Source organism: Miniopterus schreibersii (genome assembly GCF_964146895.1).
Source record: "Miniopterus schreibersii genome assembly, chromosome: 1".
NCBI lineage: Eukaryota > Metazoa > Chordata > Mammalia > Chiroptera > Miniopteridae > Miniopterus > Miniopterus schreibersii.
The window spans coordinates 62,596,214-62,607,029 of record NC_138101.1 but is presented as its reverse complement, the minus strand read 5'-3'; the positions used below and the strand labels follow the sequence as shown (position 1 = coordinate 62,607,029).

The 10,816-nt window shown below is 36.8% G+C and overlaps 1 pseudogene across 1 annotated transcript; it reads right to left on the bottom strand.

The window, feature by feature from the left end:
• Nucleotides 1–686: 686 nt before the first annotated feature.
• On the bottom strand, nucleotides 687–1,132 carry LOC308568942 (translationally-controlled tumor protein pseudogene; annotated as a pseudogene). Its single transcript has one exon. The product of its transcript is annotated as a translationally-controlled tumor protein pseudogene (transcript).
• Nucleotides 1,133–10,816: the final 9,684 nt, after the last annotated feature.

Below are 10,816 nucleotides of genomic sequence, written 5' to 3'. Positions count from 1 at the left end.
ATTTCTTAATGTCACTACTGTGTTAATGTTCCTTCCACAGGCAACTTGAGAGCTGAAGAAGAGATGGCTCTTTAACCACCAGACACACAGTTCGTCCATAGTTCTAGGGGTCCCTCGACTTGGATGGCTTTCTTTATTACTTGCTTTCATTTTGGACAGGTTAGGTCCAAATGAGCACAGAAAATGAGCACAAGTGTAATGCGAGGGCCCAATCCAACTACAGGCGAAAACAGCTGGAAGCTGAGGTACAAGGAATGTCATAGAAAAGACATATTTTGTGTAAGTTTCTAAAAAGTTAAGCAATTCATTCCCAGCACAAGTGTGTCTGTGCCCTTCAATCAATGGGCTACCCACCCTGCATTTCCTCACAGCCACCACAGATAATCTAGTGCTCAGAAAGTTCACTTTCAGAAAGACTGAGATAAATTATTCTTTAGTTTTGTTCTATCTATAATTCCCCACCCCTTCCCCACTCCCACCAAAACCACTCCCAGCATTTTAGAAAATAATTTTTTTGCTTCCTTTTGACTTTAAAAGCATTTTATTTTTGACAACCTACATGGCATGTGTTTGTTTGTTTGTTTGTTTGTTTTTTTACAAATAAACAATGTCTCTGTTCCAAAAAAACCAGGGACAAAATAAATAAAGAGCTCAACATACCATCAGTCCCATTTGTCCCAGTCTTGGTGTGCAGATGAAAAACAGCAGCCAGTTATGGTGACAGGTGATAGATCCAAATTGTAAAACTTGTTAACATTTTTCCATTTCTAAACCATCCTTAAAGAAAATCATGTATGGGTCACACCATCCTCACGGTGGTCCAGCAGATCAACCATACCACCTGGATTCATGTTTTCACCTATCCAGAACTGGTAGTTTTGAAATTAGCAAGGATGTGCTTGATTTGTTCTATAGCTTTGTCATGAAAGGTTTTACTCTTTCTGTTCTCTGTTCTTTAAGTTTCTCTTGGATTAATTTTATGTAATCTTTGGTGACTTCTTCTAAGCTTCTTTTGTAAAGCTGGTTTCCTTCCCCTCCACCTCTACAGGCACAGGCCCTCTGCAGTTTTCAGGATCTTGTAGATGTTGGAGAACATCTCATCGTGGCCGATAAGCTCCCGGTAGACGATCATGATGGCACCTGGAAGGAAACGATGGCAGCATTGGCTTAGCTGTGAGGTGCAGCTGGAGCAGAACTGAGGGGTGGGGGGCATAGGGAGAGTGGGCAGAAAAAAGTGTTTTGACATGAGAGACATGAGAGGCATGACTGCACCCCCACCTTCAGATCCCTCAGTGTAGCCTGTTCTCTTGTGACTTACCACATTCCGTGTCCTCTATCTACAATTCATTTCCCTTTCCTTTGTTGCCAGGCTTTGGCTTGTCTTTCAAGACTCAGCTCCTGCTACTTCCTTTAAGAAGTCTTTCCTGGTGTGTGTGTGTGTGTGTGTGTGTGTGTGAGAATGGGGGGAAAAAGGGGACATCTGTAATACTTTCAACAATAAAGGTAAATTAAAAAATAATAGAAGCCTTTCCTAGACTTCCCTTCATATCCTGGGAGAAATAAATTCTACATTTTTGGCTCCTATAGCATCTGGCACATAATCTTGTGCTAAGCATCAATCACTAAGATGCAAAGTCACCTCTAACTCTAGGACTAAGTGTGTTTAGTATATAGTCCTTCTTTAATGAAGTTTGTGAATAGAGATTACATATTTAATTGTCAACTCTATGTGAAATGCAAATTCTTTTCTAGAGAGACATGAGTTTTGAGGTTAACTATTGTAGAAATATATACCGTATGTAAGTACTGAAAAACTTGCCTTGGAAAACATCAGCCATTCTGCTTCATTCCAGTAATATCTTGTCTGTGATTTGTCTTCTTTTCCTAGCATGGCACTCCTGGCAACAATGGTGTAATGCAGATACCTTGGCTGCAAGCAGGTGTGGTTGGTAATCGGTCGAATTGGATTTGGAGCTGTCTCAAAGATTTACTTTGGACCCTCTCTGATGTTTCAAGCTCTTGGTTTTGGCAAACCTGTCATTTGCCAGTTGTCAAAGAGGTTTAGTCATTAATCTGGCCTTGTCATCTGGGAGCCTCCAAATGGTTGATATGGCTCTCCTACACTTCCCAATGGGATGATGGAGTGTCCACTCAGCTCTATCTACCTGGTTCTATAAAAAGTAAAACAAAATACAATGAGTCATGCCATTCCTTTTCTACCAGTGAAAGCAGCAAGCTGAGAAAATGCATTTGAACAAGCTGTTGACTCTAATATCCAATCTCTAAAGGACAAATTTTCTGTTGGCAAAACCCAAACCTTGCAACTCTTTTCAGGCTAACAAAATAACCCTCATCTGTCTACTTTGCATAGTGACTTTGTATACATTTTCCTTCCTTCTTGACAGCAACGCTGTGTAGAAGAAAGGACAAGCATTATTACTTTCCTGTTATAGATAAATATCCTGAAACTCAGAAATCATTTTAAGGTTTTATTCAGTTCCTCTATGATATTTATCTCTTGTCATACCATGCTATCAAACATCTTACTGTTCAAAAGGGGTATCTGTGTATTGCGACCACCCCTTGTGTCATTCCCCCACCCAGGGTCTTTACTTATGGCATGGGTCTATACTTATATATACATAAGCCATGGATACAGACAATAGTGTGGTGAAGGCCTGGGTGGGGTGCAGGTGCAAGGTAGGAGGGGTCAATGGGGAAGAAAGGGGGACATCTGTAATACTTTCAACAATAAAGATAAATTAAAAAAATAGAGTATAGTTTTTGACAATCTTGTTTGTTACTATTTTAGGATCTCTTAGGTAAACCTGTGGGGAAGGGACCATTCCATCCCAGAGTAGAGAGCTTGTCTCCAAGGAGGAGCAACCAACAGTCCAAATTTCAGGGTCAGATGGAAGTGATAACTCAATCCCAGATCTGATGGGAAATCTGTGAGCCATTCGCTGCTTGCAGACACAAATGGTTCTTTTCAAAGGCGAGCTGCTTATTGTCTCCAATATAATGTGGCTTTTGGACACCATCCAATTAGCAAAGTAGAAATTCATATTTGGCAAGGCAAACCCAGCCATGGTTTCCTGTTGTGCTGAATCAATAGGAAATGACTTTGGAAAAATACAGCTATGGCAGCAACAAGTGGCTCTGAACTCGTGCAGCCAAACACTGTGTACAAAGGGAACTGCCAAGAGTGTCCCCTGTGATATCCTCTCTCGGATGATAACATACGACTGCAAACTTTTACCCCTTATATAATATATAGCTTTCACTCATTGGACTTGATTAAACCAAAATTCTTTCCAGAGTGAAAATTTGTCCCTTTAAGGACCTTCGGTTTTCTTCATTCTTGCCCAATCAGGTCCTGTATCCTGATAATATTGTCAGCGTCTTGGCTCCATTTCCATCACTATCTTTTCTCTATGCTTCTGTTTTCTTTTCTTTTTTCCTTTCTGTTTTGAATATCAAGACAAATCTCAAAAAAATAGTTACCCTGTGAGTGTCAGCAAGGAGGAGAGGGTGGAGGTGGGAGGGAGGGTGAAAGACGGACTGAACACCCTCGGGAGCAGCAGCATTTGGGGGCAGCATCGTGGGGGCATAAGGCTCTTGCAAACAGCCCGAACATCCTTCTGTGGAAATTGATGGTGGGGTTTGAAAGGGTCAGTTTATTTTTGTAGGTGGTTTCCTTTTCCATTTGTTTTACTATTTTGGTTTTGAGGTAGTAATATCTTGATTTTGTAAACACTTTGGATTTTAAAAAAATAGACAATTTGTAGCAATGTGCTGGGGTTGGCTCTCATGTACATGCAAACTGGTATGCCTAAAAACAAGCTTTCATCTTGTTGCTTGGACACTTCTGGACAATTCTGGAAGAGACTTCAAAGGCACAAGCAAACTTCTGATGGACTCTGCTCCATTTTCGGATTATAAAGATTAAGTTGTCAGGCAAAACTAAGTAGAATAAACCAAGATCTAGACACTCTCACACTTTCTCTTCTTTTCTTATGTTCTTTTTCTACCAGATAAATGAGTATTTTTAAGCTTAGTCTAGACTTAGCTAAAAATGAGTAAGATCAAAGTATCTTGTCAAACAAGATCTGCTCGTGTTTCCTCACTGTTGATGATGATGATGACAGAGAATATCTACTGAGCACTTGCTATCTGGCAGGCGCAAAGGCACTCTGATACACATATGTATTACATACATTATTTCATTCACTGCTGTCAACAATCTGAGGGTAATGATTACTCCAAATTTAAGATGAAAAACCCGAGCTTTAGAAAGACTAACCTGCCTAATGGTATCCAGCGACTTAGAGGCGGAGCCTAGGAGTTGAACACTGGTCTGTTACGTCAAAGCTCACATTCTCTTTCTAGATACAGTATTATATACCTCATGTCAAGGAAGATTTCTCCGGCTATAAAGTTGTCTTTGTGGCTGTAACTTACAGGATTATTTGCATCACTGGATCTCTTCACCCTCCCAATAGTTAGATTTTCTAAGCAGAGGGCTAATGCTCTGTCCTCCATTGAGAGCATTTACTCTCGGCTGCGGCCTTTTCATTCCACCCCTTGTTCGCTCTCCTCTTTGTTACCACGGGCTTCTCGGGGTTATCACCTTATCCACAGGAGCCAAACTGGGAACACGAGGCTCCGAGAAGGCTGAATGCCTGAGAGTAATGCTTCTTGAATGTCAATGTGCGTGTTAATAGTGTGAAATCCTAGCACCGCCCTTCAGAACACTTTTCAGTGCCTGCTTCTTCTACCCCCTTTGCCACCACTCTAATTATACATTTTATAAAGCCCAGGAAACACCATGAGAGGCAGGCTGTTAAGGAAATCACTAAACAAAATTAAGCTGGATTATGTTGCTTAATTTCCATGATGCCTGGTGGCTATTCAAATAAGTACAGGCTTTCTTTTTCTTTTTCATGATATTTACTTTTTAGCAGATGGAATCCACTTGTCTCAATATAACTTTATTTTTAAGAGGCATACTCTATTTTCTTCTGGGTGAATCTGCAAGGAAGGAAATGTCATCACGAAAGACATTAGCAGCCTAGGGTTACAGGTAGGAATGATCAACTTGACCAATGAGAGGAGAACAAATTTCATGATTTTTTGACATTAACTGCCGGTGGTGCTATTCTTTGAGGCACAAATGATAATTTTTCCATATGCAATCCTTCTTACCCCAGAGAGCACTGGGAGTTCTGGTTGACTTTTGTTCCATGAACATTTGTCTCTGTTTTAGAGGAAGCATGTGTCTAGCACTTTAACACCTTCATTAATCTCTTTATGAGTAGTGCTGGGGAAGCAAGAATTGTGATTCCCACTTTACAGAAATGAAAAGTGAGAGTCAGAAGAAAAGTAACTTGTAATATATATTTTAACTTTATTAGGCCTTAAAGTTTCCAGTTTGTTGTTAAGCTTATTGAGTTTTCCTATTGAATGAGTTGTGCTATCTCTTGCTATATGAGCATAGCAAATTCTAAGAGGGGCAATATGTTTAGAGTTATGGGTTAACATTTCTGCCATACATTACCCAATCCCAGTAAAGCTCTGTACTTGCACACTCTGTTTTGTTTTTATGTTTTTGGAGATTATATTCTGGATAATAATAGAATATGTCTGACTCTAGTTCCCTTGTGTTAAATAAAGAAGAGACAGTCCTCCTTTTAGAAATTAAAAAATGACTCATATGTAAGAGATATTCACTACAGGGAAAAAATGAATAGTACCCAATGCTCATGCTAAAAAATTCTGGTGTTGCAAGGAAGGTAAGACACACAGGTAACTATATAGTTATATATTAACAATAGCTTAAATTTACCGAGTGCACACTGCATTTCAGGCACTTTTCATACATTAGTTCATTTAATCCTCACATTAGTCCTTTGAGAAAGGTAGTATTATTAACTTCATTGTATATTTGAGAAAACAAAAGCTTAAATAGTTTGAACAATTTGCCCGAAGACATAACCAGAAAAGCAGAGCCAAAATTCCATGGTCCGAGTCCCAAATTGATAAGCCCTCTTTCTTTGCTCTTCCTTTTCAAAATTGTTTAGCTATTTATGGCCAATAAGTGTTAGAATCAATTTGTCAATTTGTCCAAAATATCTTGTTGGTATTTTATTTGCAATGCAATGTCTTTAAAGATTAACTGGGAGAAAGAAGACATTTTAATAATAAGTTGTTTCATCCATCACCAGTGAAGTGGTTCTTCATTTATTCAGATTTTTTTTTATATTACTAATAAAGATACCTGCTTTTCTTCCTAAAAACCATGTGCATTTTTAAAAACAAATCCAAGTAACAGTTTTATTCTAATCTACTGCACAATTTTTAACATACATTTTAGTGGTTTTGACAGTGTTACTTTTAAGCAGACTTTAAATGAATCCACAAAAATGAATATATTAAAAATAAAATATACACAAGAAATCAATAGGCATCCAGATGTTCAGAATCATGCAGGTAGAAGTGGTATAGTTGATGTTATTATTGAGTGCCTTGCCTATTAAGAATTCACCAGTGAATATCAGTTCTTCTGTTCCTCATTCCCATGTAATTCATCCAAATCAGAGAATTCTAAGCATACACATACAAAATAAATACTGTTTTAAAACCAAGTGCATTTTTAAATAGGTGAATTTCTGGTTACTTTATAATCTTTGTTGCTAATTAAATTGTCATTTATTCTGGTTTTATTTCCTGTTTTGTTATTGGTGGTATTAAAAACATGATTTTTTAAGTTGACCTTGTACCTAAAAACCTAAGAGTAAACAAAACATTATGATATAGCTATATAATTATGTTAATAATATATAGTATAATATAATATATAGTTATATAATCATATTAATACTATAAAATGTAGTATAGTATATTTATAATCATTATAAACATATGTATGCATGTGTGTGTATGACAGAGGCAAAGCAAAAGCAGACAGAATATGGGGCAAAATAAGTAACTAAATCTTGTACCTAAGATGTATCAAGCTTGACTATATCTGTAGTTTTGGACATTTTGCTTTTGTTTATAGATGATCATATAATCTTAAAATAGACAGTTTTGTCCTTTCCTTTCCAATTCTGATAGTTCTTTTTCCTCCAGACCAATGCTTAACAGTAGAGGTAACAGTGAGCATTCTTATTTTTGGATTTAAAAGGAAATAAATCTCAAAGAGATATTCTATGTGATTTTTTTGCACAGGACTAATCACATTAAGGATAGATTCTGAGTTTTATATCTATGTTTTCTTTTTACGTTATAGAACATTTCTGATCAATTAACTATGTGATTTTTCTCCTGCTGGAGATGTAATGACTGATAGATTTTCTGTTGTTGACTTATATTTACATATGATTTAATATGTGGAGAGAAATAGAGTAGTTTGGGCTAATCCCGATTTAATCATATCTCTTTCCTTTTTATTAAGATTATTTTGGATAAGTCCAGATAATATTTTATCTAAAAATTTTGTATTAATTTTATTAGAAATTGAGTTTTACATTTCTTATATAGATTCTCACTTGGTTTTGGAATTAAGGTTGAACTAGACTCTTAAGTTCAATGGGCAACTTTCCCTCTTTTTTGGCTTTTTGGAACGACTTGAATGGGTTAAGAATTATCTAGTCCTTTGTTGAATTCTTAAAGAAAAATTAAGTTGGTTCTGTGGTAAGAGAGAATGCCCCTGTGACAGAATCTTGGTGTTTTAGAGGAGAAGTCATAAGAGAGATATTTGTAGGATTTGGGGGTCTGGGCTGACATGGTTTAAGATGGGTCTTTCAAGAAGGAAAACTGAGATTGGGCAAAGCTTGTGATATAGTTTAGGTTTGAGATAAGTATTGATAAGTAACCTGTGGTTTGATGAGCAAGTTAGCTATTCACGTGAGTGCACTGCTTTCTCCAGTAAATTGATCAATAGAAATTTCCTGAAGCAAACTGCTCACTGAGAAGATGATATCTGAGCAAAGACCAGGAGAACATAAAAATGTATGGATATCTAGTGGAAAATCATTCAAAACAGAGGAAACAGTAACTACAGAGGCCCCAAGCCAGGAGGAACGTTTGTAGAGTAGCAGGAGGCTGCTGTTGGAATAGTCATTATCAGAGCATAAATGAGACAACTAAGTCGTGGAGAACATAGCAAGGATGTGAAAGTTTAATCTGAGAGATGTAGGAAATTATTGGGGATTAATGAGAAAAAGAGTAACATGATCTAATTTAGATTTTAGAAGGATTACAGGGGCTGCAGTAATGAGAGAAGATTTCGGAGGAGCAAGTTAGGATAATATTGCAATACTTTAGGTGAGAGATGATAAGATGGTTTCTTAGGTGAGTGTGGACTCATGACATGTTTTGCAGGTAAAGCAAACAGATTTTGCTGGTATATTGAATGTGTGTTGTGAGAGAAAGAGAGGAGTAAAGGAAGCAACAAGAGCTTTGGCCTGAGCTATTGAAAGAATATAGTTGACATTTACTGGGAAGCAGAGGCTCATGAAAGAGCAGGTTTTGAAACTGCAGATAAAGGAGTTTAATTTTAAACATGTTGATGTGAGGTGGGTTTTTGCTACCCAAGCTGAGATGTCAATAGGTAGGCAGATACATAAGTCTGGAGCACCAAGGAGAGGTCTGAGATAGCAGTAGGAATTTGAAGCTCTTAGAAATAGATGGTATATATACATATAAAGTCATGGGACTAGCCGAGATCACACTGGGGACTAGAGTGGGTAATGAAGAGCTCAGGCACTGGATACTAGGCTCCCAATGTTTAGACGATAGAGGGAGGAAGAGGAACCAGCAAAGAACATTGAGAGGAAGAGCCAAGCTCTGAAAGGAAAGCTAGGAGAGAGTGGAGTTCTGGAAGCCAAGTGAAATAACTGTTTCAGGTAGTAAAGATGAGCAAGGTCTTATTTGGATCCCCTGACATAACACTGTGGATGGAACTGGGGACCTTGGAAAGAGCAGTTTGGGTGAGAGATGGAGGTGAAAACCTGGTTGGAAAGGGTTCAAAAACAATAAAAAGAAGGGAGTGGGAGGCAGGGAGTACAGTCCATTCTTGTGGGTAGTTTTGCTGAAAATGGGAGCAGAGAGAAAGAGAGGTAGCTAAAGAGGCAAGTGGCATCAAGAAATTTTGTATGTTAATGGAATGATTCAGTGGAGAGAAAATACATTATGATGTTAGAAAGAGGAAGATTGTTTGAGTGATATCAATTTATCTGTTTCATCCAATAATTCTGTCTGCTTTTGTTTGCTTATTTTATACACACACATACAAACACACATTTATGTCTGTAACTATGATAAATATATTATACTATTTATTACATTATTAATATATTTATATAATGATATATATGCATAATATTTTAAATTGATTTTTCTTTAAATATAGAACAGTACTTCTGGTGCCATATGTTTTTCATGTCTTCTGTTTGTTTTTAATACTGCTACTACAGCTGTCTTTTGTCCCAAATTTGCCTGAAATATCTTCATTTATCCCTTTAATATAAACAATTATAACAACGTGCTGCAATAAAAGTTATGTGAATATAGTCTCTCTTTCTCTCAGCAAACTGGCATAAATTTCTTTTTCCTTCACAAATTCACAGACAGAAGATTCATTCTTACTGTAGACTAAACCTCAGCATACGATTTTTTTTCTTTTCATATTAAGTAAAAAACTTTCACCTTTTACTTAAAGAAAGCACTTTATGGCTTCTCTTTGCCGCATCCAAATTGCCAGCATCCCTACCCTTGCTACTCAAACGTAAGAACAATGGCGCTGTAACAGGCGATGTGATGCAACCAGCAGGGAGATGCTAGACAGAGGGGCGGTGCACGTCTTGGGTGAGACGAAGTGGGGTGGGTGAGATTTCATCACTCTACTCAGAATGATATGGAATTTAAACCTTAAGAATTATTTATTTATGAAATTTTCCATTTAATATTTTCGGACCACAGTTGACTGTGGGTAACTAAAACCACTTAAATAGAAACTATGGGTAAGGGGGGACTATTGTAGTTTGTCTTCTCATTCTCATATTTTATGAAAGAAGTTTTACATTGATTTCTTTTTTTTTTTTTTTTCATAAGTGATTCTTTTAAGAACCTTTTAAGAGTGAGTTCTTATGTGGTAAATTTTCTGAGACCTTCTATATCTGAACATATCTTTATTCTATTGTCATTTAAAAATTAATATTTCAGTAGGATAGATTCTAAGTTACAATATCCAGTCCTTTCACAGTGTGAAAATATTACTTTATTGTCTTCTTGCTTCCAGTGTCCCTGACATATGATAGCAATTTATTATTGTTCTTTTTAGGTTGTCTACACTTCCTCTCCAGCAGATGCGTACAGAATTTTGATGTCTTTTTTTTGAGGTCTTGTAATTTATGATAGTTTGTTTAGATTTAGATTTTTGATTCTGTTTGGTACTCTTTATTTTAGGAATTGGAAAAACAAAACAAGATGTGGTTTGACTGCATACACGCAATGCCAAATATATTAATGAACATGAATGATTTTTCATATTTGCCTATTTACCATACAGAAAATATCTGTCTACTTACTGATTCTTTTATGTTAGGCTCTGCAGTTCTTCATGCATTATTTTTTAACCATTACAAGAGCTTTTTGAAATAGATACTATTATTATTTCCATTTTTAGGAGATGACTGAATTGAGGTTTAAAATACTTGCATAACTTGTCAAAGATCACTCAGCTAAGGCAGGATCTAATTCCAGGTTGTTTAACTCAAGATCTTTCCCACATCACCTCGTTACCTTATATGTC